General features: G+C 42.1%; 1 protein-coding gene across 2 annotated transcripts in view; it reads left to right on the top strand.

The window, feature by feature from the left end:
* The window catches only part of cdh4 (cadherin 4, type 1, R-cadherin (retinal)), a 190,216-nt gene that overhangs the window by 20,440 nt on the left and 144,910 nt on the right, over window positions 1-24,866 (top strand). The gene's annotated exons all lie outside the window — the stretch shown is intronic.

The following is a 24,866-nucleotide window of genomic DNA, read 5'->3' as shown; positions in this document are numbered from 1 at the left end:
GTATTCTCCTCATGAGGTCCGTTAGCCTCCACTTGCTCTTTAGGAAGCATCCAATCAGGGCTACACTGAGAGTAGACTGCCAATCTAATCCCTGCCAGGGTAAAAGCCATCGGTAACTGAAACACTAAATCATTACTCTGTAATTGAATCGGAGTTGTACTATTTTTCCTGGTTATTTGCTGGAACAACAGAATCACTTCTCATCAATGTGGACATATCAGTGAGAGAGCAAGTTAGTGAGGGAGTGTGGGAGGAAATTCCTATGTGGCCTGTCCATCTCCGAGCTTGGCGCATTAATGAATGAGCAGAACTCGCCTGTCACTCTGGAATTGGAGCACATACACAACAATAGCCCTTTCCCTCATGAGGAGCGCAGTGCAGGAGGGCTTCAATTTGCTTCTCCATTCCCACAGAGCTTGGCATTCAGTAGAGCGTCCCTTATTCAGAGAAAGCATCCGCGGCAAAATAAAACTAGTGCCATCTGCTCCATCTCCTGCTTCCCGCCACAAAGCAGATGATTATCAACTGGAGCCTGCTCAGCTTCAGCGGAGCACCGGAGCATCTCTGCCAGCAAGGAAAATATCAACTGTGCGAATTTGGAAACTTCTGACAAGTCGCAGACTTCCTGTTCTGCACTTTTCTCTGTAATGCGCTTGTTCTCTGTACACATGATCCATTGACATTTTATGCAGTACAACACATTCTGAAATACCACATATAATTACATTTTATGTAACGCTCTGAATGCAGGCTTCTGTATTCTCCATTGTTAGTTGAAATAGCAGGGCGATTATTGCGTCTGGTAACAATATGCGCTTTGAAGGCTGATATTTTGGACAGACATTCATGGCCAAAGGATATCCGGAAACAATAGTGGATGCTAGAAGAAGAGACCACAGGGGTCCATTCACAGCCCCATGTGCATGTCTTATGGAATGTGTGTCTCTCAGCAGGCGACTGTATCACCTGTAGTGCACAACCAAAAGAGATACACACTAATACACAATGAGAGATTTTCTATAAAGGGTAGGGTCTTAAACATAAGTATTTATGAAATTTGTGGTTTTATCAACAGATGCAATTAAAACACCAAACCAACATTGACTGGATTCTACTATACATACTCAGCACAAGATGATTGCCAAAACAGCTTATTTATAAAGTCTATCCAATATTGTAAACTATAGCAAAGTTAATTTATTCTTATGAATAGCTCTGTAGAATGCAGATGCAGTCATTCTCCAGTTTCATAGCTACAAATGCATTTCCTATTGAGAGAAGCCAAACCTGGAAAACACTGCAGTGAAAATTCCTAGAGCTCAAAATTCCTACCTGATTTTAATGTCTCTGTATCACCTTTAAAGAATTTGTTGCACAGAATGCAGTTATATCCAGGCAGGGAGGCAGGCAGGCTGGGTCATAAAAAATTTCATTCTGATTAATAGTGAATGGGTTCTGGGTGGGTGAAATAATACATCATTAATGAAGAAGATATTAATTACATTACCTGCAGTGAGCCCACAGCAGCAAAAACGATACGTGCGTCTCCCCATTAAAAGAGACACTGTGCGCATTTATGCACGGCAGCTTGACATTGATTATTTAAGTCTCCTGACATGCAGAAATGATTTAATGTTAATTTTTTTGGGTTGTTTTCTTCTACACATTCAAAAGGTCACATGCACAGTCCAGGATATTAGAGTAAATTAAAGTAAATCCTGGGCCCCATTGCAATCTAAAACTATTTATTTCAGAAGCTAAAAGTTTAATTTTAGTTTCTGGAGACGTCCTTCTGTCCTGTCAAACTACACCTCTTAGTTTTGCTGCTCAAATGTACTGCTGCTCAGTGATGTTACTGTGCACATGGAAACATCTCTCTGCCTCACTAATTATTAAAGTAAATCATAAGTAAGTTAAAGAAAACACTCATGCATCAATGCAACACACAATAAAGAGAGTGCAGGTCTCTGACATATATAGACCGTTTCTGCTGAGACAAGCTTATGGATTGAAAGTGCAGTTGGCCACTCTCTCTCTCGTTAAAAGCCAATCTAGCTTGCTCAGCGCTCTCTCTCTCTCTCTCTCTCTCTCTCTCTCTCTCTCTCTCTCTCTGCAATTAACAATTAACTACAATAATAATCTTAGTCAGATCATTGAAACGAGATGGTGTTTCCTTAAATAAAATTAAAATGTCAGTGTTCTAAATGACTGTACTTATTGGTCTGCACAATCTACAGCTTTTGCTGTAGAATAAATAGGCAGGAACATTAATCTGATTTTATAGTACTTATTTATATAATCTTTTATGTATGTGTGAATGTGCGAATGGTAAAGAGTTTTTTCATTTTGTTGTTGGTTGTATGTTTACATGCAATGACAATAAAGCCATTCTGATTCTGATTACGTGTTTAATTAGAAATCCTGGCTTTATATATGTTGTGTTCTTCAAAAATGCATTATTTACCAATAGTACATTTGTATATTTTTATCTGGACCTACAAAGTGACAAGACTCGGTCAAAGTATATGGCTGCACCATGTAGTCAGTGTGGTCCTGAGGATGTAATTTCGGAATCTTTTGTTTTTTATTTTGAAAGTGCACCAAGCAATTGGGAAACTCCACCACTCAGCCAGTAAGTCAGGGGTAGGTTTTTGTGTTTGTAGAGCTGACCCACCATTAATCTCAAATAAATGTGACAAAACATAAAAGCACAATAATTCCCTGAAATGTAACAGAGAAATTAGCATAAAATGGGAATCTAAGTACCCCAAAATTATGATTAATTACACTTCTTGGGTAAATATCAGGGTGTATTCCTTGTCTGCTGTGTGTCCGTATTCTCTCATGTACTGTCTGTCTCTGGCTCTTCTTTCTGGGATAATAACAACAGACCACAAAAGAATCTGCGAGATTCCTTTGCGCCAACATCAAATGCAGCATCGTCCACTGTGGCATTCGATATGAAAGCTTTATCTTCTATGCAGATTTGCAGCATTATTTTTGCTTGTCACTCTCACGCTGTTTCAGACAAATGTATGTCCTGCCCGTCATTGTAAATACAAAGTCCACCCTATCACAAAATAGATTTTGAATAAAAAAGGCTCCCTCCCCTCCGCCCTAATCCGATTTGCACCCTATTTGTATGCCTTATAAAAGCCTTAAAGTCTACCGCTTGGCTTGGCGTGGTCTTTTTTTTTTTTTTTTTATTTAACATCACAGATCTGTGTGACAGAGATGACATGAGGACAGGGAGAGAAAGTAGAGCAGAGAGATAAAAGAGAAGAGATGAAGACATGGAGGGACAGAATGTAACTCAGCGAGGCTGAGCGAGAGAGACAAACCAGCATGCAGACAGGAGGACGCGCAGCCACTGCATCGTCTACACAGACTCTCCACTGCTGCTGTTTTTCTCCCAGACTGAGGAGCTTAAGCTGAATAGCTTAAGCAATAATTTATCTACCATTCTTATGAAAAAAAAAAAAAAAGGAACGCACGCCAACAGGCTGTAGCACACACGGTAAACACACAGAGCTTACACAAACAGAGAAAAGCGGAGATGGAAGATTACAGTCAAATCATATGAACGGATTTCACAATGAATCAATTATCAGAGATTTCATCCATATCAGGCAGGATCATGCTATGAGGTGAGCGGAAAACATAGAAGGTTACAGGGATGAGAGCCAACAGCGAGGAGGCGGAGGGACAAAAACGGCCACTAAAGAAGGTGGATGACCAAGAATTCAAAGGTAGAGAAAAGCGAGTTTTTACACATGTCGGGCTTTGAAGGAAGAAAGCTGTGAACTATAAACTACATACAGACTTGTTTTGTAGAGGCTGTTCCAACAAACCACCACACCTTCAAACCCGTTTATTTCCTGTTATGTTGCACCAGAGTGTCTCCTTTGATAACACCAGGTGAGACCAGCAACTTTCCAACTGCCTGTAGTATTAGTGGAACTCCAGAAAAACAGAAGAGGGGATTGAGAGAAGAATCAGTTTTGGTCCATGAGGAGGCACTACAGTGGAGCTATCTGCTGCCAATCCTCCCCTTAATGCTTAGTCTGTGTGTGTGTGTGTGTGTGTGTGTGTGTGTGTGTGTTAATGCACATGTTGAAGACACAGTGGAAACACGTCGCTATTTGCATGAGGTTCACATTCATTAACAGTTCATACTAGAGAGCATAATTAAAAGCTTGCTGTGTTTGTAATTACCCTGTAGCACCTGTTCCCCCACTGCATGTCTCCTCTGCCCACAATGTAACACTCACTATCACATTCTCTCATATGGTGATGTGAAGGCTCAGGGGCACAATTTATTCTTTAAAGTTAGATGAGATTCGTAAAGTTGAGATTTGACTCATTAAATCAGAAGAGTCATTAAATGGGATCAGAACAAGAATAAATGAGAACACCGGGGCATCTTTAAAGCAAAGGAAATGCAAATAGCAAAGGACACAAATATTTAAATGTGGTTAATCTAATATTTATCCCGTTGTTGCACCATAAAACTTAATGGAGACATAGTTTAGCCAGCAAGCAACGTGCACTAGCTGTGTCCTCATAGCTGCACACACACACACATGCAAACATGATACACAGAAACACACACACACACACATACAAGTTTGGTTCTTTTGAGGAAAAAATATAAGAGGGCTGTCAGCTGCCCTTTAAAGGGCTCTGCATCTCTGATGAGGTGTGTATCAGCGCGCGCGTGTGTGTGTATGTGACATTTATACAAATATATGTGAGGGCGTGAGAAAGCTTTTCACTCAAGGGCCCCTGTGATGCGTAGTGACACCTTAATTTGGTATTTTTGAAGAAGTGCTACACTGACGTGAGGGGACGGCCCTACAGACTGGTGTGTTGAGTCAGAGGCCCCCCAGGGAAAGGAAATAGAGAGTGAGACTAGTGTGGCTGAGGGGATGGGGATGAGCTGCAAGATGATGTTTCATTAGCTTAGGCATTACTCACTGGGGTTGCTATTTCTCTCAGCTGTGAGCCTTTTGTCTTTCTCTGCTGTAGTCAGATACAGCCAACTGCTGTAGTTCAAGGGAGAGGAAGGTTAATGTAAGAGAGAGCAGGGATTTTTCAGCAACAGAAGGAGTGCATGAGTGAATCAGCACAGTTTTAAATGGGGCATTCCAGTGAGTTGGTTTTGCACATTTACAAAATTAGGGGTCTCAGAAGAATGCACAAAATCTGTGCTGCAGAGTCCGAGATATCCTGACTTTCAGTTAGCCTCTCCACCTGGTAATCATCCACGTCTTTCAAACTCCACACCTCTGGTTTGTAAAAAGCTTGAACCACAGGAGATATTATGTACTGGTTTCCACAGGTTGACTAGTGGTCTTTGTGATGAGTAAACTGAACTTGATGGGTAAAACCAGCGGAGTGCCCCTTTTAGAAATGACAGGGTCAGTGTTAAAAAGAGGGCAGGAAAGAGAAGGGAAGGATGGGAATAAAAATGGTGATTGGATTAGAAAGCAAATGGATGGGAGGAACATGGTGTAACAATCGACTTGAATAGGTGCATTGACCCAATTACTTTTCAGTTCAAACCAATTTCACCCTGTCACTGACCGACAGTAAATTCCTCCAGAAACCTATAAGGTCAAAGTTGAATGACTAATGACGAGTCGGCACAATTAACAAATGGATAACGGCCCCCACCTCTCACCTTCCACCTGATCTGATAGTTTTGCAAAGGAAAGCTTGGTAATGACAGTAGTTTCATTCAGGCAACAGAGGGAATTTCTTTCAGCTGTCTAGCATGATAATGACCATTTGACCAATTTTCTCTCTTTCATCGGACCTAAGCTTCCTTTCTGTCTGAGACTCAAAATGTCTCCTCAAGGTAAAAATGTCTCCTCATGGGCTGTGATTTAAGTCCATGGTCACAGTAAGCCAACTATATCTTTTACTCTGTCATCCACATGAAGATGGTGTTTTTCACACCCCAGAACACCGCGTTAACACTTTCTGAAGTAGATTCATCTGAAAATGTCATCTTGTGGTGTGGTTGTAGAAAGTAAGACTTTTCCAACGTGATGACGTATCCCTTCACACCCAAAGTCGGCTGCTGTGTAGAAGAAACTTTGGGAAGTGAACTTCTCTGACTTCTTATGTGATCACTCATTTTGAATGCCATAATCATGAACAGTGTCAGCCAATGTAGAAATGTAATGCAGTTTTTCATACATATAAACTTTATTTGGGTGGGTCGCACAGGTATGTTAATGGCTGCGAGAGTATATTTGTGTGATCTGTCGGAGATCTGCGATCAGTTAAAAAGTGGACATTCTCTCCTTGCTCTGCCCCTCCTGTCTTCTAACAATCACACAGAAAAAGAGGGAGAAAACTACTCTGGTATTAATCCCTCCTGTAAATGTATTGATTGTGGTGCCACCTCTCCTGCTGAATATAGGTCTATTTGTGTTGTTGCGTTGTCAGAGTGCATCTGGTTGCACTGCACCACGCTGATTTGAAGAGTTTCCATCGTCATTAACATCCTCTACCATGTGCGGCTCACGTGCTGTTGTGAAGATTGAATCACAGGTGAAAAAAATCCAAAGGGGAGGCTGAAAGGAAGAAGCAGAGCGAGCTTTCAGCAATTCTTAACAATAGACAATAGATTGACTTGAAAATCCTAGTGTGAATGTATTTAGTTTTCAAATGTAAACCATGCTTTGCAGTTTACCTGTGACACTGCGGACATGACGTAGTGTGAGGGATTGTGTCTTTAGTATTTCTTGTTTGCCTGGCTGAGAGCAAAGGAGATAAACCAGGGACAAAACAGCACCAAGGGCGTGGCGTGCGAACAAGGTCAGCAATTAAATGTGTCTGAAGAGACTAAATACGTGCCCCCTGTATTTGCAAGTTGCTCTGGGAGACAGCTGCTCTCATTGTTTAAGCTTGCTGCAACCCTGGGGACAGGGAGGGGTGGTGCGGTCAGGGTGAGGACTGTTAAGTTTATACAGGCGATGAGCAGAAAATTTGATAAAAGCAACAAGTATGACCCCACTTTATTCCAGGGTACATTTATCTTTCGGACTGATGGAAGAAGGTGTGAAGAGGTGCCTCGGGAGGCCAAGAGGGAGAGAGAGATGGTGAATAGGCTGCAATAGGGATGAAGCAGGATCTCCCACACAAAGCCCGGCATTATTTTGGTGTCCCCTCCACCTCCCCCTGTGAGCGACTTGGCTGAATGTGCCTCTCCAGGAGCACAACTCAGTCAAGGCAACAGGGCTTAGCTATTCATTTATCTGAATAACAAGTGGAATGAAGCGGAGAACGAAACAGAATCAGTGCAGGTGGAGAAACAGTGTGTGCACACAGGCTCAGATCAATACTCTGACAGGGAAAATGTAACAGATGATACTGTATGTGGAACATGCGCCACTGCTGGGCCATCAGTCTAACGAGTAGCGTTGATCCTCAGCAGACCAGTTGTGGGGTTATAAAGAGGTGTGCAGCCGTAATCCTGTTGGAGCTCTCTGGGATTTGATGTAAGGCCTTTCTTCAACACTCATCCTCTGTACATGGTATATCTTGTCAAAGTTGCAAATTGTTGTAGCTGCATGGCTTGGCTAGTGCCAGCTTCCTACATTAAGCTGGCAGCAGCACATGAGGGGCTGTCCTACTTCTAGCCGTCTGCTCCTGTAGACTGTGTGTTGGTACAGTGCATCTGCTTTTTGACTTTTAATATGCACCTACTTGCGCTAATATTAGAGACATCAAAGACGTACTGCATTCATAACGTGTTGTACTCCCTTGTGGCCTCACCTTTAGTGGAGGACGTTATTTTTGCTGATCTGTGGCATTTCTCTGAAAGCCTCTTACAAAGAATCCTAAAATCAGCACTGATTACCAGGTCAGTGTGTGAAACGCAGGTGAGGTTCAGCAGGTGCTGAATTATTCTCTTCTACTTTGCTCACATCAAAGGCAGATTTTTATCAATTATTTTCTAGTCGCCTGTGGCCATGTGTTTAAGCAACGCCACAGACAGTAGAAATGTCTGTCAGTTGCTTGAGAACTCCATAATATCTGCTGCTGTAGCTACATCACTCAGCCAGGCTGCAGTCCCTGCCAGGAGGCTATAGTCTTCCACAGCGTCCTGTTGCAACCCCCTGCTTGCTCCCTACGGCCTAGATGCTGTTAGTACACTGGCAGGGAACAAGCGCTTTAGCCCACCTAAGAACAGGTGATCCTTCACAGATGGAAGAGGCTGCACCCAAGGGAGTTCACGCTCTATCGTTTGCATCTTTGGCTCATAAATCTTTTATAAAGGATGTCAGTTTTGCTTACACAGAGGGGAGGCAAATGGCCCTCAGGACCAGGATGAAATACAGGTACAAAAGGCTTCTGCAAGCCTTACTTGGTTTGTGCATCTGCTTGCTTGTGTGGGAGAGAGCAACTTTCTTTGTGTTACATTTTGCACAACTATTCTCGATCCTAATTGTGTCTTAAATGTGCTTATCATTTGTTACAGCATATTTACCATACTAATGGCAGTGACCATTATGATGCAAATGAGTAAAGGGTGTTTGGAATGTACCCAAATCCCCCCTTGCATTACACTGGATTCCTGAATCACTTAGTTTGAATATGCATTTGAACCCTTGTATTATACTTTGCTTGAGTAATATTCTTCTGCACAAAGGCCGCAGTGTGTGTGTGTTATTCATTCTCACTGACATATTTAGATATGCATGCATTTGTTTGAAGACAAGCAGAATGAGAAAACAGATTCCGTTTAAGATGCTTACCAGTATGCAAACACAAAATCCAGCCTCAGCGTCCTTCTCTTCTTCACTGTTTTGTCTCTCTGTCTTTATTTTTTGTTCTCTCTGTCTTTTTGGGTGATAGCTCGTGGACTCCCTTCTGTATCATAGCTCCTTATTATGTCAATGCTGTTTGCTTTGATCTTACGGTTACTAAAAAAAGGCTTTTTTTTCCAGCAGTGAAATGCAGCACATTAAATATGAGAGGACTGTAACAGAGTCACCCTGATGGGCAAACATCTTTGACCAGCTGGTGCTGTTCTCAGCTTTTTTTATTCTGTGAGCACAGCAAGCAGTTGGCCTTTGTAACCTTTGCAGTTGTTTTGATTTGTCATTGATGCTATACATTTCGTGAATACTTGAACTAAAGTCAGCCCAACAGCAGATGCAAGTGAAACAGTCTTTGGCATGCCGAGAATAGTACAGATCAATGTCAACAGCTGTATCCTTGTTCACAATGAAGTCACGCATCATACAAATAAGAGAGAGAATTTGAATGCAAACAAGTATGAGTTGGACTGTGCTCGAGCTTCCTGTAAATGTCAATGTTCATTTATGCACGAAGAGAGCCAGCGGTGTCCCTTGATAATTTCCACCGCCCTGAAGTCATTGTTGCCATGTAATTGTATTTGTGCAACTCACCTGTTTGCTGGGGAGTGATACTGGCTCTGTAAATCGAATTATGTCATTTATTCTGCCACTAATGAGTGATTTAATGATATAAGTGTGCTGGGTTAATGCCAACCTGCGGCCATAAGGAAACAACGTCCTACCCAGGCGGACTTGCCAGCCAAATGAACGCCATTATTGCTTGTGTGCTGCATGAATGGAGATGATGAACAGGAATTAATCAAACTGTCTTTTCCTCCAGACTTCTGTGTTTGTTTCTCCCTCTCCCTATGCCTGTCTCACACACCCTCCTTGCCTTGATGTTTGCTCATTGCTCTCATCTTTCTGGCTGGATCATCTGACAATTAGTTAGCCAGTCTGCTTTCCTCCATAATTTCTTCTTTTCTCGTTTGCAGCCTCTCTCTGTCCTCACTTATCTGTCCATCTATCTGTGTATCCATGAAAATAACCAGTTTTTCCTTGTAATAATTTTGTGCCTTGTAGTCAGGTAGCTCCATTAGAGATGGACGTTGATTACTTTGACAGGATATTGCAAGTCTTAGGCTGCCAATGGCATACAAATAAACTGCCACCAGATTAAGAAAAATGCAAAGTTTTATCATCACACTTCCTTCATGCTCTTGAATGCAATTTTACTCCCATCGATGTGGCAGGGACTTCGGACCATCACTGACTATAGAGGACGGAAGGATTCACCGGCTGCAGCGGATCCTGCGATAGCGGAGGAGCTGAACTCTTTCTTCGCACGCTACAACACCGCTAGCGCCGCGGCTAATGCTTACGCGGAGGAGCCTGGCAGTAACTCCGGTGAGTCCCGCTTGCTGTCCGTCTCAGAGCACAACGTGAGGACAGCTCTGAGACGCGTGAACAGCAGGAAAGCTGCTGGCCCTGATGGCATCCCCGGGCGTGCACTGAGGGCATGCGCAGATCAGCTGGCTCCCGTCTTCACCTCTATATTCAATATGTCCCTGGCTCACTCTGTTGTCCCTGACTGCTTCAAACGCTCCACCATCATCCCCGTACCCAAAAAGCCCAACCCTGCCTGCAACAACGACTACCGCCCTGTTGCCCTCACCTCGGTGGTAATGAAGTGCTTCGAAAGACTGATAAAGGACTTCATCTGTACTTCATTGCCTGCTTCTTTTGACCCCCTCCAGTTCGCCTACCGCACGAACAGGAGCACCGATGACGCCATCAATCACGTCCTCCACTCCACCCTCACCCACCTGGACAGCGGTTTGGGGAACTATGTGCGGCTGCTGTTCATCGACTACAGCTCCGCATTCAACACCATAGTTCCCCACAGACTGGTCTCTAAGCTCAGGGACCTGGGGCTGAACTCCTCACTCTGCTCCTGGGTCCAGAGCTTTTTGACTGACAGGTCACAGGTAGTGAGGATTGGTAAACACACCTCCAGCCCACGCACCCTTAACATCGGCACCCCCCAAGGATGCGTCCTGAGTCCTCTGCTTTACTCCCTCTACACCCATGACTGTAAAGCCATGCACCCCTCCAACATCATTGTAAAGTTCGCCGACGATACAGTGGTGGTAGGTCTGATCTCCAATAACAGGATAACGGCCTACACGGAGGAGGTGGATGCTCTGGCATCATGGTGTCGTATGAACAATCTAGACATGAACGTCCACAAAACCAAGGAGTTGATTGTGGACTTCAGGAGGGAGAAGCAGAGGAGCCATCATACCCCTCTCAGGATTTATGGGACACTGGTGGAGAGAGTCAGCAGCTACAGGTACCTCGGCGTCCACATCTCCGAGGACCTGACATGGACCACCCACATTTCCACCCTGGTGAAGAAGGCGAGGCAGCGGCTGTATTACCTCAGGCGACTGAGGAAATTCAGGGTCTCCACAGCGCTGCAGAGAACCTTCTTCACTGCAGCCATACAGTCTGTGCTCACTGGGAGCATCACTGCCTGGTATGGCAACTGTACGGCACAGGACAGGAAAGCTCTGCACAGAGTGATCCGCTGTGCTGAACGGACTACCAAGACAGCATTGCCCTCCATGCAAGAGGTGTATGCCAGCAGGTGTACATCCAGCGCACAGAGGATTTTAAAAGACACAAACCACCCGCACAATAGACTCTTTCAGTGGCTGCCATCGGGGAAACGTCTCCGGTCCCGCATGGCCAAAACTGAAAGACTGAGGAAGAGTTTCTTCCCCCAGGCCATCAGGACACTGAACTCTCTTTCCCCCACTTAACCCACCCTCCCATACACACACATGCATACATGTATACTATGTATACGATATGTATATTTATGTATATTTACATTCCCTCTGCCACTGAGGTTAGATCTCTATCTTTAATTTACTTTATTTTATATTTTTATTCTTTATTCTTTATTTTTTATTTTATTCTATTCTCTTGTATTTTTGCACAGTTGTTAAAAGGAGTGTTGTTTTTTTTTCATTTCACTGTGGATGCACATCCACATGTGACAAATAAAGAATTCTGATTCTGATTCTGATTCTGATATCATGCTCCTGTAACGTCTTACTGGATATCCACTGTACACCATGGAATGATTAGCAAACATGCAAGTTGCACATGAACATTCATGCTTGAGAGAAGCTGTCAGGGTACAGCAGTTGTGCAACTTGATCAAGCAGAGTGGACTAAAAAGTATTTTTTCACTGTCCAGCCTTAAAGCAACAGGAAAGGGGGCCTGTAATACATCTTTTTCTCTGTTGACTTGAAAGGAGAGTGAGAGTAAATGACTATTGATTGGCCAGCCGCAGGGTTTGGGTTTGTGGCCGACCTGCTAACTGCTAGTCTGGCTGAGTGGCTATTATTAGCATTGCTCAGCATGTTGTGCACGACACAGGTAAGTAGCTATCGCTGACAAATGCTGTTTGCCAGCCCAGTCCATTATCTGTGGGGAGCAGGATGACCGCTGGGCCTCACTGCTAATATGCAAGTAGATGCTTATCAGTTCAAATTAAGAGGAGGCCCTCCCAGAGACCAATGGATGTAATTGTTTCTGACAAGCCACAGCCCCACAGCCCTGAACCCTCCACAGAGAAAATGGACGTAAGTCTCTACATTGGTGGAGGCATAGTGTTAGGGCCCAGTGAGACCCCTCCTCCTCCCCCTCCTCCTCCTCCTCCTCCTCACATTCCACTGAGTTGGTTTTAAGGTTAATCTTATCTGTTTGAGGGTACATCATAAGGATGCAGATGAATTTCTTTTCCTGGGTGTGTGATATAACATAGCATAAGATCAGTTACGTTGTCATGACATGGCAGTGAATTAGGTGACAGCGAGAAGGCCTGTATGATTGTTAAACTTACTACTGACGACTTTGAACTCTGTTAGACAGTTGGTTTGTGAGAAGAATCGTCAAACAAGAAAGATTGCATGTCATGCACTGTTGAATGTGGTTTTCTCGCTGAGTCAACAGGCCAAGAGGCTGAGCCAGTTTTGAAAAGGCAGTCTTGGGTATTAAAGTGATTATGTTGTTGGCTCTGCTTGATTCTTGACTGAAGCAGCTATAAGTGTGAAGCTAGATTTCTGCAATGTGGAGATGTCTGACAGTTCACGAGGAACAAAATGGAAAATTACCCATAATTTTCCTGACGTGTTAATGCAATAGCCAGATGCAGTGGAGCAAATAAATCGTCAGGCCGGTTCCTGTGAGTACGTCTGAGACTTACTGTATGCTTCTATACTGTTAGGGCAACTATTTACCTTTGAGAGTTCAGACGTTTCTCAGGCATTATTTTTGCAGCATTTACACTTCATTAAATACTAAAATACAGAGTCAACTTAGCCACAACTTGCCTGAGTGTTACTGGTCTACCAAGTTTCTATCTGTCCATCTGAAGTGTGTCTGCTAGAGTTATTTGGTCCCGGAAGTGTCTGATAAATCGTGTTTAACCCAAAATGAACTGAGACAATGCCATCTGTCAAATGGCCAAAAACCAGTGTCGCCTCATGTCATGTCGGAGATGGGGAAAGCAACAAGACAGGAAAAATGCGGTCAGAGAAATTCTTCCCACGGTCCCAAATCTCACTGCTTCCACTGACTTGACAGGGTCTTCTTATATCTGACCTTATATGATACACATGACAGCCGCATACACAGCAACACATATTCTACATCAGTATTCCCACTCGCCTCTGTCTGCAAAATCAAAATGCGAAGAAAGATCTGGTTGATGGGCACGAGTACCTCTGACAGCTGGTCCCTCTTGGAGTTGGGTTCACTAATTGTTGGTTTTTACTGACTATTGTACACTCAATTTGCCAGTATTTATGGTGCGGAAAGACAGCGCGATATCTACAGCTGGCGCTCACAGAAATGGGACAAGAAGGGTATGTGTCTTGGAAGATTGCACATAAGTGCTGTTTCAGGTGTTGCCGTGGAATTACGGTGGAGAAGAACGGCAGCGGTGGATGTTGGAAAAGAGAGAGAAAGAAATGACAGACAGATCGGATGATGTAGTGGTGCGTTACAACATTTTCAGCATGCACACTGCCATAGTCGTGGTCATTACTCTGGAGCATAGGAGCAAAAAATATTGGCTTCCACTGGATTTTAATTCTGATGTGTGGAGTATTTTATATTATAGTCAGTGCTCATTAGAATTTGTTTTTCTTACTCCAGTGCCAGAAGAAAAAAAGAAAAAAAAACAGACCCAGTTTTTCACTTTTCCTGCTGAAGCTGCTTTTGCATTTTAGCCATATGGTTGGACTCTGCTGCAAGCTGTTCAACTGAACATGAATACAAAAGTTAGGTACCCAGAGACATCATTAAGGCTGAGGAACGATGTTTTAAAGTTTCAACAGCTTTGAATGGAACACACTTGTTGATTGCTCTTGAATGTTCTGAAAGTGGTTATCTCACAAATCATTGACCTGTGAGTATGCTTATGTGTAGCACCATATTAGTGGTTTAATCCAACGAGTGATTCCCTAAGCATGAAATAAGTTTTTTCAAGTCAAGTCTTTTTTTCAGTGTATAATATGAAAAATTAAGGAAAGTAAATAAAATACACTGGCCTTTGTCAAGCAATTCAACTGTTTTGTAAATACGCTGGACAGGATGAGAGTTCATCCATTTCTAAATGCTCTGTGTGATAAGAAAATGCAGGCTGAAATTTATGGTGTAAACACACAGAAACACACGCGCGTGCAGTTACACAGCTACATTACAGTCAGTCTTGACACCAAGATCTGAAACCAATTTAATATCTGTCATGTCCCCATTAAAATCAGAGCGTTAATTACACCTTATAAAAAGCCTGTCATGTTTCATAATCCCACAAGCAACAACAATTCAAACTCAATCAGCCACTCAGATCTAGCATTGAATTAGCACAGTGTCAATCTGTAATTGAATGGTTGTCCAGGCCAGGCACCAGGCTGTCAATTTAAACATGTTTATTATTCCCCATCTACAATGATCTTATATCTGACCTTGAAGCTTTAGAGGCTCATTTTTTCTCCTGGCAGCTCGGTCTGAAGGAGGTTGTGAGCTGCCAGTGTGCCAGAGGACAAGTGCTGCGTTGTACCTGATTGAAATGCAGATCACGTTAGCCCACCATTGGCTGGATGGCTGCTGAGAAGCAGACTAGTACTCGTGCATCTGACCTGGTTGTCTCTCCCTCACTTTATCTGTTTGTTCTGCTTCCCATTGGGTTCTGTTTTCTCCATCTACAGACAGCCACTTATTTATGTATCTTTGTCATTAATGGTCGCATGCTCCCCTCAGACAGGCTGTACAAAAGACAAAGAGAGAATAAAAGAGAAAATAAGTTCCTTCTAAAAGACCAATCTTCACTTTTGTAGATTGATAGACACAGAAGAGGCTACCAACTATTAGAAATATTTATTGTTCAGAAAAATAGAACCATCCTCCAAATCATCCATGTTTTTTTAATAATTTCTTGAAAACTTGTGCGAGAAAACTGATTCCTGAATCCACTTGACTGTGTATGCTGAAACAAGACAGGAGTCTCCAGTTGTGCTTGTGGCTCTGTGGTGTTGTGCTTGGTCACGGAGGTGCTTTGGGTTAAACGTTAACATCAGCATGCTAACACACTGACAGTGACAGTGCTAATGTGACCCTCATGGTGGTGCTAGATGATGTTTGTATAACATTTTGTGACATTTTATGAGGATTCATTTGGCGATCAGGAACATCTATGCCGTATTTGGTCTATCCAGTCCAGTCTGGAGGTCCATCCAGGCTTACAAAACTCAGTTCTAAACTGCAAACTTGGCTGTGAATTTAATGTTCTACGTTGCATCCACAGACGTTTTGGTCTGCTCCTGTTGACCAAGAAATCCACAGCTACTAAGAGGCTGACCATGACAGACTAGTGGGAGTGTGTGAAAAGAAATCTTATTGCGGTTGATGTGATTCTGAACATAATCTGCACCTGATCAGTGGTTAAGAAAACCAAATCAAATTTTGGAATGTTTTATGTTTTTACGCAAGGGTCACGTTTCCACTGCAGAATCTTGCCATAGGGACAGGGATTCTTTGGAGGAACTCAGTGCATTGCCACTGCAGGGATCAGGGCCTAAATTAAGTCCCAGGGGCATTATTTGAGCATCTGCTCAAAGAGTAGTGCTTTACAAAAGAAAGAAAAACCTGCAGTTGCAAACCAGTTTGTTTTTTGTTTGTTGCGCTTGGACATGTTAGTCCAAGTCCTGTCCTTGTACTTTTGTTCTGTTGCTTGTACATACATTAGTTGTTTTTTGTTTTTTGGTTTTTTTTGTCTGTATGTTTGTTTTTTCCCTAATCTTTGTGGCTTTTTAGGCCGCAGTGAAAAAGCAGACAACAATTTGCTGAAGGAACTTGAAAAAGTCGTCCCTGAATGGGACTAAAAATTCTGAGGATTCGGGTTGAAGCAAACATGTTGGTTCCCCCTCACTGCATTCTCCGAAGCTGGAAGGAATGGACTAGGAAGGTCAGTAAATGTGAGGTGTACACAGGCAGAAAAATGAAGAGAGAATCAGATTGACCACTGAGACCTATCACCTGGGTGTGACCTGCCTGTAGCCTCCCTGACAGAGGCAGAATAGGTTATAGTTTAAATGGCTGCCATGTTGATGTCTGTGGCAGACTGGGGGGAGGGAGGATGGGTTTGTGCAGGGTGGGTAGGGGGTGCATGGAGGAGGAAGACACACCACACTGGTTCAGGAAATAAGCAAATCAAACCTGACAGGAATCAAAATGTCATGCATGGTTGTTTTAAGTAAAAAAAATCTCTCGGTTTTTGGTATGTTGTTCCTGATATACATGCAAAACGTTTTAAAAACTGAAACATTACATTTCAATATAGCAGGAAAAAATAACTTAAATTGCTTGCAAATCATTTATTCTCACTTCACAGTTAATTTATTCAACTGGGTCATACAAAACTTCTGATTTCTAACCGGCTGATCAATGAGAATGCAAAAACTAAAGATCAAGTGTAATCAGGAAGGCTAAAATGGCCAAGAAATTCTCAGATCATGTAATGATGTTTTTGGGGAGCAGTCTGTGAATAGAAATGAGAAACCTTAGGTTTCTTAAACAGCTAAAGAAAAACATGATCTAAGATGTCTTAAGATGACCTCAGGTTAGAATGCATCCGTTTGGAGAAGGTTATAAAGTCATCTTCAGTAGTTTTAGGCTGTCCACTGAGACAAATAGTATATAAATGGAAATAGACTATCACAAAGTGCCAAAAGCAAAGAATGAAAAGCAGCAAAAAAAATAAGTAAGAATAAGATTGAGAGATCCTTCAGGTGGCATCAGATGTCACTGTGCATCCATCAATAATAAACAGAACAGTGAATGGAAATGGCATTCATGCAACTGCAAGACAACTTTTACTGAAGAACAACAGATTTTGACAAAAATTCTGTCCTGGAGCACCTGGACAAATCTGATGATTTCTGTGCAACTGTGAAGCACAGTTGTGGGAGGGACTCAGTTTCTCTTCTCTCTCGATGTGAATACAGTGAAATACTCGAGGATTTTTGAACAAAATGATTGCTCCATGGTCTAAAAATTAAAGCAGGGATGAATGTGCCCTGACCAAACATTGACTGTTAGTGTTCAATCCTGTCTAGTAAAAAAGATTTGAAGTCAAAGCCCTGACCTAAATCCAGCTGAGATGCTGGGGCATGAGCAGGAGAGCGCTCAGACTTTCCAGTTCAACATGTTCAAGTGGGCAGAAAGGAAAATCCAGGATGTTGATCACTAACTTGGAGACCCCCCCCCCCCGAAGTGATTGATGATAAATGAGATGCCACACAGTGTTGGCAGAAGCATGAGAGGCATCAGAGGCAGCTGTGCATTCAGGTAAAACGCTGTGGTGGCCAGCCCACGGGTTCCAAAGACCTACCTGGATATCAGGGAACGTTACATCAAATGCATAGGATATCCCTTCTCCTCCAAGAGCCTTCATTAAGTAAAAAACGCAGATGTATAATAGAACTAGATACTGGACCCAAAGACGGCACCTATTCAGTCCAATGAGAATTGTTTGCCTGGCACATATGGCAAATTTTTCTTTCAAGCATGTGGGTTTACTTTCTAGGTTTGCAGCCGTCTGAATAAACCTTACATTAAGATGATGTCAGAGATTTAAAAAAAATCTTGTTGTTGGCTCCAGGAAATTTTTATAAATATAAAACCTTCATGGATCAAGCTGCCTTAACAAAAAATTTCCTTTTGGGCTAGACGGGGGGGCGGCACAGTGGTGCAGTTGTTAGCACTGTCGTCTCATAGCAAGAGGGTTCCAGGTTTGAATCCTGGTCTTGGCCCTTCTGTGTCGAGTTTGCATGTTCTCCCTGTGCCTGTGTGTTTTGTCCAGCTGCGGCTTCCTCACAAAACATGCATGTTAGGTTAATTGGCTACTCTACATTGCCCCTAGGTGTGAGTGTGTGTGGTTGTCTGTCTTCGTGTGTCGGCCCTGCGATCGACTGGCAGCCAGTAAAGAGTGAACCCCGCCTCTTGCCCGTAGTCAGCTGGGATAGGCTCCAGCCCCTCCGCCATCGGACGGATAAGCGGTATAGAACATGGATGGATGGATTGGCTGGAGGGGAATTTTTGCTGCAATACTGTGAGTGGCCACTGAGTAAAACTGGAAGCAAGGCTGAGCGGTGTTGTCATATCCATGCCTAAATAATATATATTTGTGGTGAAAACTCACTGTCTCTCTCTCTCTGTCCATCTGTAATGAATAGGGAAACAGACTGCTCCAAAGTAGACACAAGCTTCATCCAAAGACATGGTGATACCCCTGTTGAACCCTCACCTTAGAGGCTTGTTGGGCACAAAACATTTCGATCAGAGCGATAAAAGACAGCCAAGACGTTTTAAAGTGAAGGCCAAGTTATCAAGAGCTTTCGAGAGCGCTATTAAAGTGTTTCACACCTTCCTGTCACAGTGTAGATAGAGGTCTTCTAGTGGCTTACAGAGTGTGGTAACTTTTATGAAGAGCAAAATGATCACATGAAGACTAGCCCTCTTGCTATACAAGGACCAGACAGTATGGATATATCAAGGGAAGCAGCAATCAAGGCATCACAATACAATGCACAAGATGCATAAGATAAAGCATTTCTATGTGCATCTGAAAAGGTTTAAATGCATCAAACAGATTAATTTGGTCTCATAAATGCTGCCCCACAGTGAATATGGCACCTGCACTAGTGAGGCTATAGATTTTTTTCTTTTATTGTTTGGTTTTGTCAATGATCCTATAATGTTACAACTGAAGAAGCAATTGTGGTGCATGAAGCACACAATAGCAGAGATGCAAATGTCTGCAAAAAAGAATTACATTTGTTACATTACATTCATCATTAAATTGCATACATACAGACAATACAGTTTATCAGTTGTATTAGTTGATTAATTAAAAATGCATAATAATTGGCAATTTTCAACCTTTAAAACACACATTCCTGATTATTAAACACGTAACAGAGCACTACTACTTGGTCATTTCCCGAACCCCTCCCTCAAACAGCGATTGTCAAGCCACAACAGGCCTGTCAAGCTTTGGATGTTTGCCAAACTCCTTTGTGAGCTCCTGTCCTCTTTCTCTCTCTCTCACACACACACATACACACACACACACACACTTTCTCCCATGATGGAGGCTTGCAGTATTTACAATAGATCTGCAAACTCAACCAGAAGAAAGGGGAAAAGAAACGATTCAGTTTACGGTGTAAAAGCTGAATACTCATTGAACAATGCTATGCAATTTACAGACAAAAAAAAAAACAAAAACTATGGTATGCAGCAAAACACAACATTTGTTTTTATTCAGGTAAAATACTTCACAGAACAACAAAGTCGACAAGAGAATAAAGCAACAAATGAGCAGCAAAAGTAATTTACCTGCCACCACATGCTACAGTGCGAATAATGAAATCCAATATTTACTTTTAGCCGAACCTGGAAGATTAGTCACCTCCGTGCAGGTTTCTCACAAGGCTCGTACAGTGACGGAAGCTGTTTATAGTTGGTCCTGCAGCCTCATATCAGATACAATTAAAAAAGGAGCCGTTTTCCGGGCTTAGTTGGCTAAGAGTAAGTGAATTCAAAAGGCAGAATGATTTGATGGCTTTTGCAGCACTGGGAGAACGCACAACAACCAGCGTCTGTTTTTGTTCTTTCCTGGCTGCTTATTTAAGACATGAAACTAGACGTGGAAGTGGGAGTAGCTGTGAGTTATACAGTAGAGTCACTAAGCTTACGTGTGCATGCACTTTGATCGCTGTTAATGAGTGTTATAATTTAAGGTTTAGTGACAACCTACGAAGTGACAACCACCATCTGCAGTTTTCCTAAACTCTCATGTGTGAAGCTCTCAGGAAGAAAATGGCGAAGGTTTGGGACATTTTGGCGTTAAAGAAGAGGTGACTGATATGGATAACACTTATAATGAGTAGCTGCTATTTTGGCAATGTTATTCGAGGCACTGTCTAGGTAAACCTCTGAAGTGCCCTAAGTAATGTTGTTAACACATTTAATTGCAATTATAATCACAGCCAGCTCTGTATCTGTGAATTTCTGTTTAATTAGTTAGAATTATTGCAATGTTCTGTGCTCTGACAGTTAAACGTGTTTAACTGAACGTATACGTTTTAAAGACTCACATAGGTCCTTCTGACTGAACTGTCAAGATACATCTAAAATGAACTATGACCAAGACATTTGCAGATGTAGATGTAGCTCAGTCTGCTTCTGTTTATTATATCTTAATTGTTTTCAACAGGAAATGTCATATTGCAGATACTGATGGGGCCTTAGATACTGTGTCTATTTTTTATACCTTATTTCATCTTGAGTACCTTCATAATTGCATGGCATTTATAAATGAGGCCCTTACAGGAAGCAGGTTTTAATTTCAATGAATGAAGTTGTTTTTCTTCAAGCACTTGAACGACTTCTCATATAATCCCAGTGAGTAAAGACTTTGCACCCTTAAGAGTATTCAGATGGAGAGAAATTCTGAGACATAATCAGGGCTCAGAGGTATGAGGAGTTAGAATTTAATTTTATACATACAGTATGCATACATGCAACCATAACTCCAGGCCTGCCTGAGGCTGTACATGGTCATTTAGCTGTCCAGTCCACAACTGAATTCAAATCAAAGACTCTGACATCAACCTCCAACCTTAACCTGAAGGCTGGCTGTCTTTTGACTGAAAAAACAGTCTTAGTACACCTACACACTTACATGCAGACCCAACACACACACACGCACACACACACACACACACACACACACACACAGAAGCTCAGAACCTTTCTTCCCTCTTCGCTAGTAGGGTTTTTTTCTGCTGTTGCCCACTCATTCATGGATGAAATGAAGTATCGTGTGCTGTGTGGATGGATACCTGCCCGAGTTAAACTCAGTCTGACAGCTTCTAATGCCCTGGTCAGTGTGCTAAATGAGGTATTGGGGGATAGTGAAAGCTTCATCTCTTCCTGCCCACCCCCCTACGTGGTCCTGGCCTCTCATTCCGGCTATGTGATGAGTACAGGGTCTACTTGACGTTGGAAATTAGCTTTCAGGATGCAATAAAACAGAAAATTAGGTGTTGTGGAATTTTTGACGACAGGTATATAAATCTTTCAGACTGACAAACTGTGCTGCTAAGCCTCTGTATGTACCTCTGTTCATACAGCACAGTGGCTGAATGCATCGAACAGCTTATTGGCTTTGGTGTGAAGTCAGATAGCTATTTGCGACTTGATTGATCGTGATGGATTACTTGAAGGGCTGCCTGTGGAAATGTAAGCGTTGAGAGGAGCTGAGAACACAGGCAACAGAGCAGATCATTGAGGCAATTGACTGAAAGCTCTGTGGTCAATTTAAATGTGAGAAGCTTAATATGGAGACAACAGATTTTTGGGGGTTATCCAACCTTACTCTGAACACCCTGTCCAGCTGTTATCCACCAGACCTTTATATGTATCAGGTCTCTATGCATTCACTTCCACCTGTCCCTCATCAGAGAGCTCTGCAGTGCCATGTTTAGTGCTGCTGACATCAACAATGGTACCATTGCCTCTGGCTTGCGAGAAGGAGCACCTCGACAATTCGCACTGATTGTTCTCAAATTGCTCGGCTGGGAGAATCACCTCTTCTGTTAGATGCTTTGAAGTGCCTCTGAGTCTGCTGGGACAAGCATCTCAGACTCTCGAAGATTTTTCATTTTTCAAACCTCGTCACCCCACCCCACCTGCCTCTGATTTTTAGGGTTAGAGAGTATATTGCAGTACGAGAATATTGGCTGTGCAGTTTAAGATAACCAAAGCAGTGCAGAGGAGTCTTCGTTCTGAGGCGACATCCATCTTAGCCTGAATTCATCACACTCTGCTGAAGTCGCTTTGCTGACAAAATTTTGTCAAGAGGACGTTTTTCCTCTTTTCCCATCAAATGTGCATTGTATTTGTGTCATTCACACACATCTCTTAGTTTGCACTGTTGCAGAGGATGCAAGTTTCTGTTCTGTTCCAGTTACTTATGCAGTACAATATGTAAAATGCCATGACCATTCGAACAATAGAAACTGCTTTTTTGCCCTTTGAATGATTTTGTGCTCTGGCAGAAATTCATTCTCATTTCCTGTTGTGGTTCAGACAAAACATGGAGAAGGACACTAGATGAGATTTTAAGTAAATGTCTCAGCACCCGGCGCCCAGCACTCTCTTTTAAAATGGTAATTATAATTCATACTACATGTTTTTTTTTACTGTATGGTGATAGATGTGAAAACATCTGCTTTCCATCTTTTTTGACACTTTGCTAGTTGTTAATGGTCTTCGTGATCAATTTCAAGCAATTTAGATAATATCCAACACATCTATCAAAAGTAAGTTCACACAGAGACAGTCATTTCATTACCTGAAAACCATAGTCTCCAGATGTATGATGATAATTGGCACACAAATAGATTTGTCACCTTCGAGTGTCACAGTGTGTCATGTTGTTGAGCTATGGGAGCTCAGTGAGAGTTTGAGACAGCTTCCAATGACTTTTCTGCACTGACTTTTCCCAATTGTACTTTATAGTCATTGGCAGAGAAAACCCTGAGATCTTAACTAAAAGTAGCAGTAGTACAACGTACAGATACTCTCTTTCAAGTATAGTATTCATTAAAAATATTCTGAACTGATAGTATAAAAGTATTAGCGTACGTTTTAAGCCATAATTGCCCATTTTAGAATTTTATTTATGATCTATATGGATTATAATTATTGTCACATTAATATGTTTGTCATCACTTTAATGTTGCAGCAGGTAAGGGTGGAGCTAATTCTAACTACTTCATACACTGTGGAGTACCTTATTCTACAATAATAATGATCATAATTTATTTGACTGTAGTGCAGTAGAAGTATAAAGTAGTATAAATTGGAAATACCGGTAAAGTAGCACAAAACTATTTAAGAACAGTACTTGAGTTAATGTACTGAGTTGCTTTTCACCACTGTGTCTTTCTTCGCTGTACGTCAAAGTTCAGGTGAATTGTGATATTTGCAAAGTTATGTTTATGGCATGCAGCTGAAGTGACCAGGCAGCTAGGGGTGATGAATGGCTGTATAATCAGAGCTGTGAGTGTGACAGCTCTGCCATTACCTGAGAGTGATAGCTCAAATGGAGCACTTACAATTACTGGCCTGTCAACCAGGCAGCTCCACTGTCTATACCACGTCCACGCACTTTAATTGAAAAACACAAGCAGATTGACATGCTGCATTAAACCCTTGCAATGGTGTCAGTAAAGCTCTTTTGGAAATACAATGTTCTGCTTATTCCTCTTTCAACATCAAGCAACAGTGACAGTCAGAGTTGGTTGGTAAGTTAAATTAATTCACAGCTGGGTCTCTAAAAACTGAAAACAGAAAATAGGCAAGGACAGTCACTGGCGCACATGCAGGGCACAAGTGCACCTGCTTCATGACAAACTCATTTTTTGTGATTCTGGTGAATGGAGACACAAGCACAACCCGAGAGCTTTGAGAACTAATGTAGAGAAGATTCTCAAACCTTTATTGATGGCCAATTATCTCAGCTCCTCTCATCCCTTTTAAAAGAAACAGTTTAATGGGCTGGATTATCCGTGGTTATATTGAGAGAAATTGGTATTTTATTCCTGTTCACCTGAATGGAAGTCGCTCACCAGATACATAAGTACATTTATATTAAAGATAACAGCTGAAATTGTTACAAAGCAATTGCTGAATGTACAGTATGTTTGACAGCTGTTTCTATCAAGTCATATTGGATTTTTAAAGACCAGTAGTTGGAGCATTTAAAAAAAACAAATAGCTGATATAACTCACTTCTCACTGAACATCTACGTCAGAGTAATAACTAAATATATAAATGTGGAACTACAACAACCTGTTTTACAATTTCATATTTCCATTATTACCACCTGCTTGTCATTTTATTGAGTGATTTAAAAAATTGCATTCAGTTGTTCATTCAGTCATATTTAGATACATTTATATGCAAACAGCAACCTTTCTAACTACGTATACGTATATATGTATTAGCTGCATGTTACCGATGATAACACATTTTCTTAGTGGCATAGTGGAGTGGTTAGAAAATGTGTCATCAAAGTGTTTATCTACATTTGTCAGGATAATTCTGTAGTAGTTTCTTCACATTCCCACCATTTTGTTTGCACGTGCTGATGCAGATGATCATGTCATCAACTTAACAGCGCAGTTGATTGACAAACCACGTTTTAAGTTGCCTACAACTGCTGTAAAATGTTATCAGAAGTGTGCACAGTCCCGCTCTTGATGTGATTGCCGTTGCAGAGACCTTTTCTGTTGCTCATGTTCACAGTGCTGTGTATCTTGCTGTTCTGAAGTCAGCTTGTGTACCGTGACATGTTTGTGTGTGTGACTGTGATTAGCACAGCATCCACGCACATGCA

This window comes from Scatophagus argus, chromosome 3 (assembly GCF_020382885.2).
Source record: "Scatophagus argus isolate fScaArg1 chromosome 3, fScaArg1.pri, whole genome shotgun sequence".
NCBI lineage: Eukaryota > Metazoa > Chordata > Actinopteri > Scatophagidae > Scatophagus > Scatophagus argus.
The sequence above is the reverse complement of the archived record's forward strand: the minus strand, read 5'-3'. Positions and strand labels throughout refer to the sequence as shown.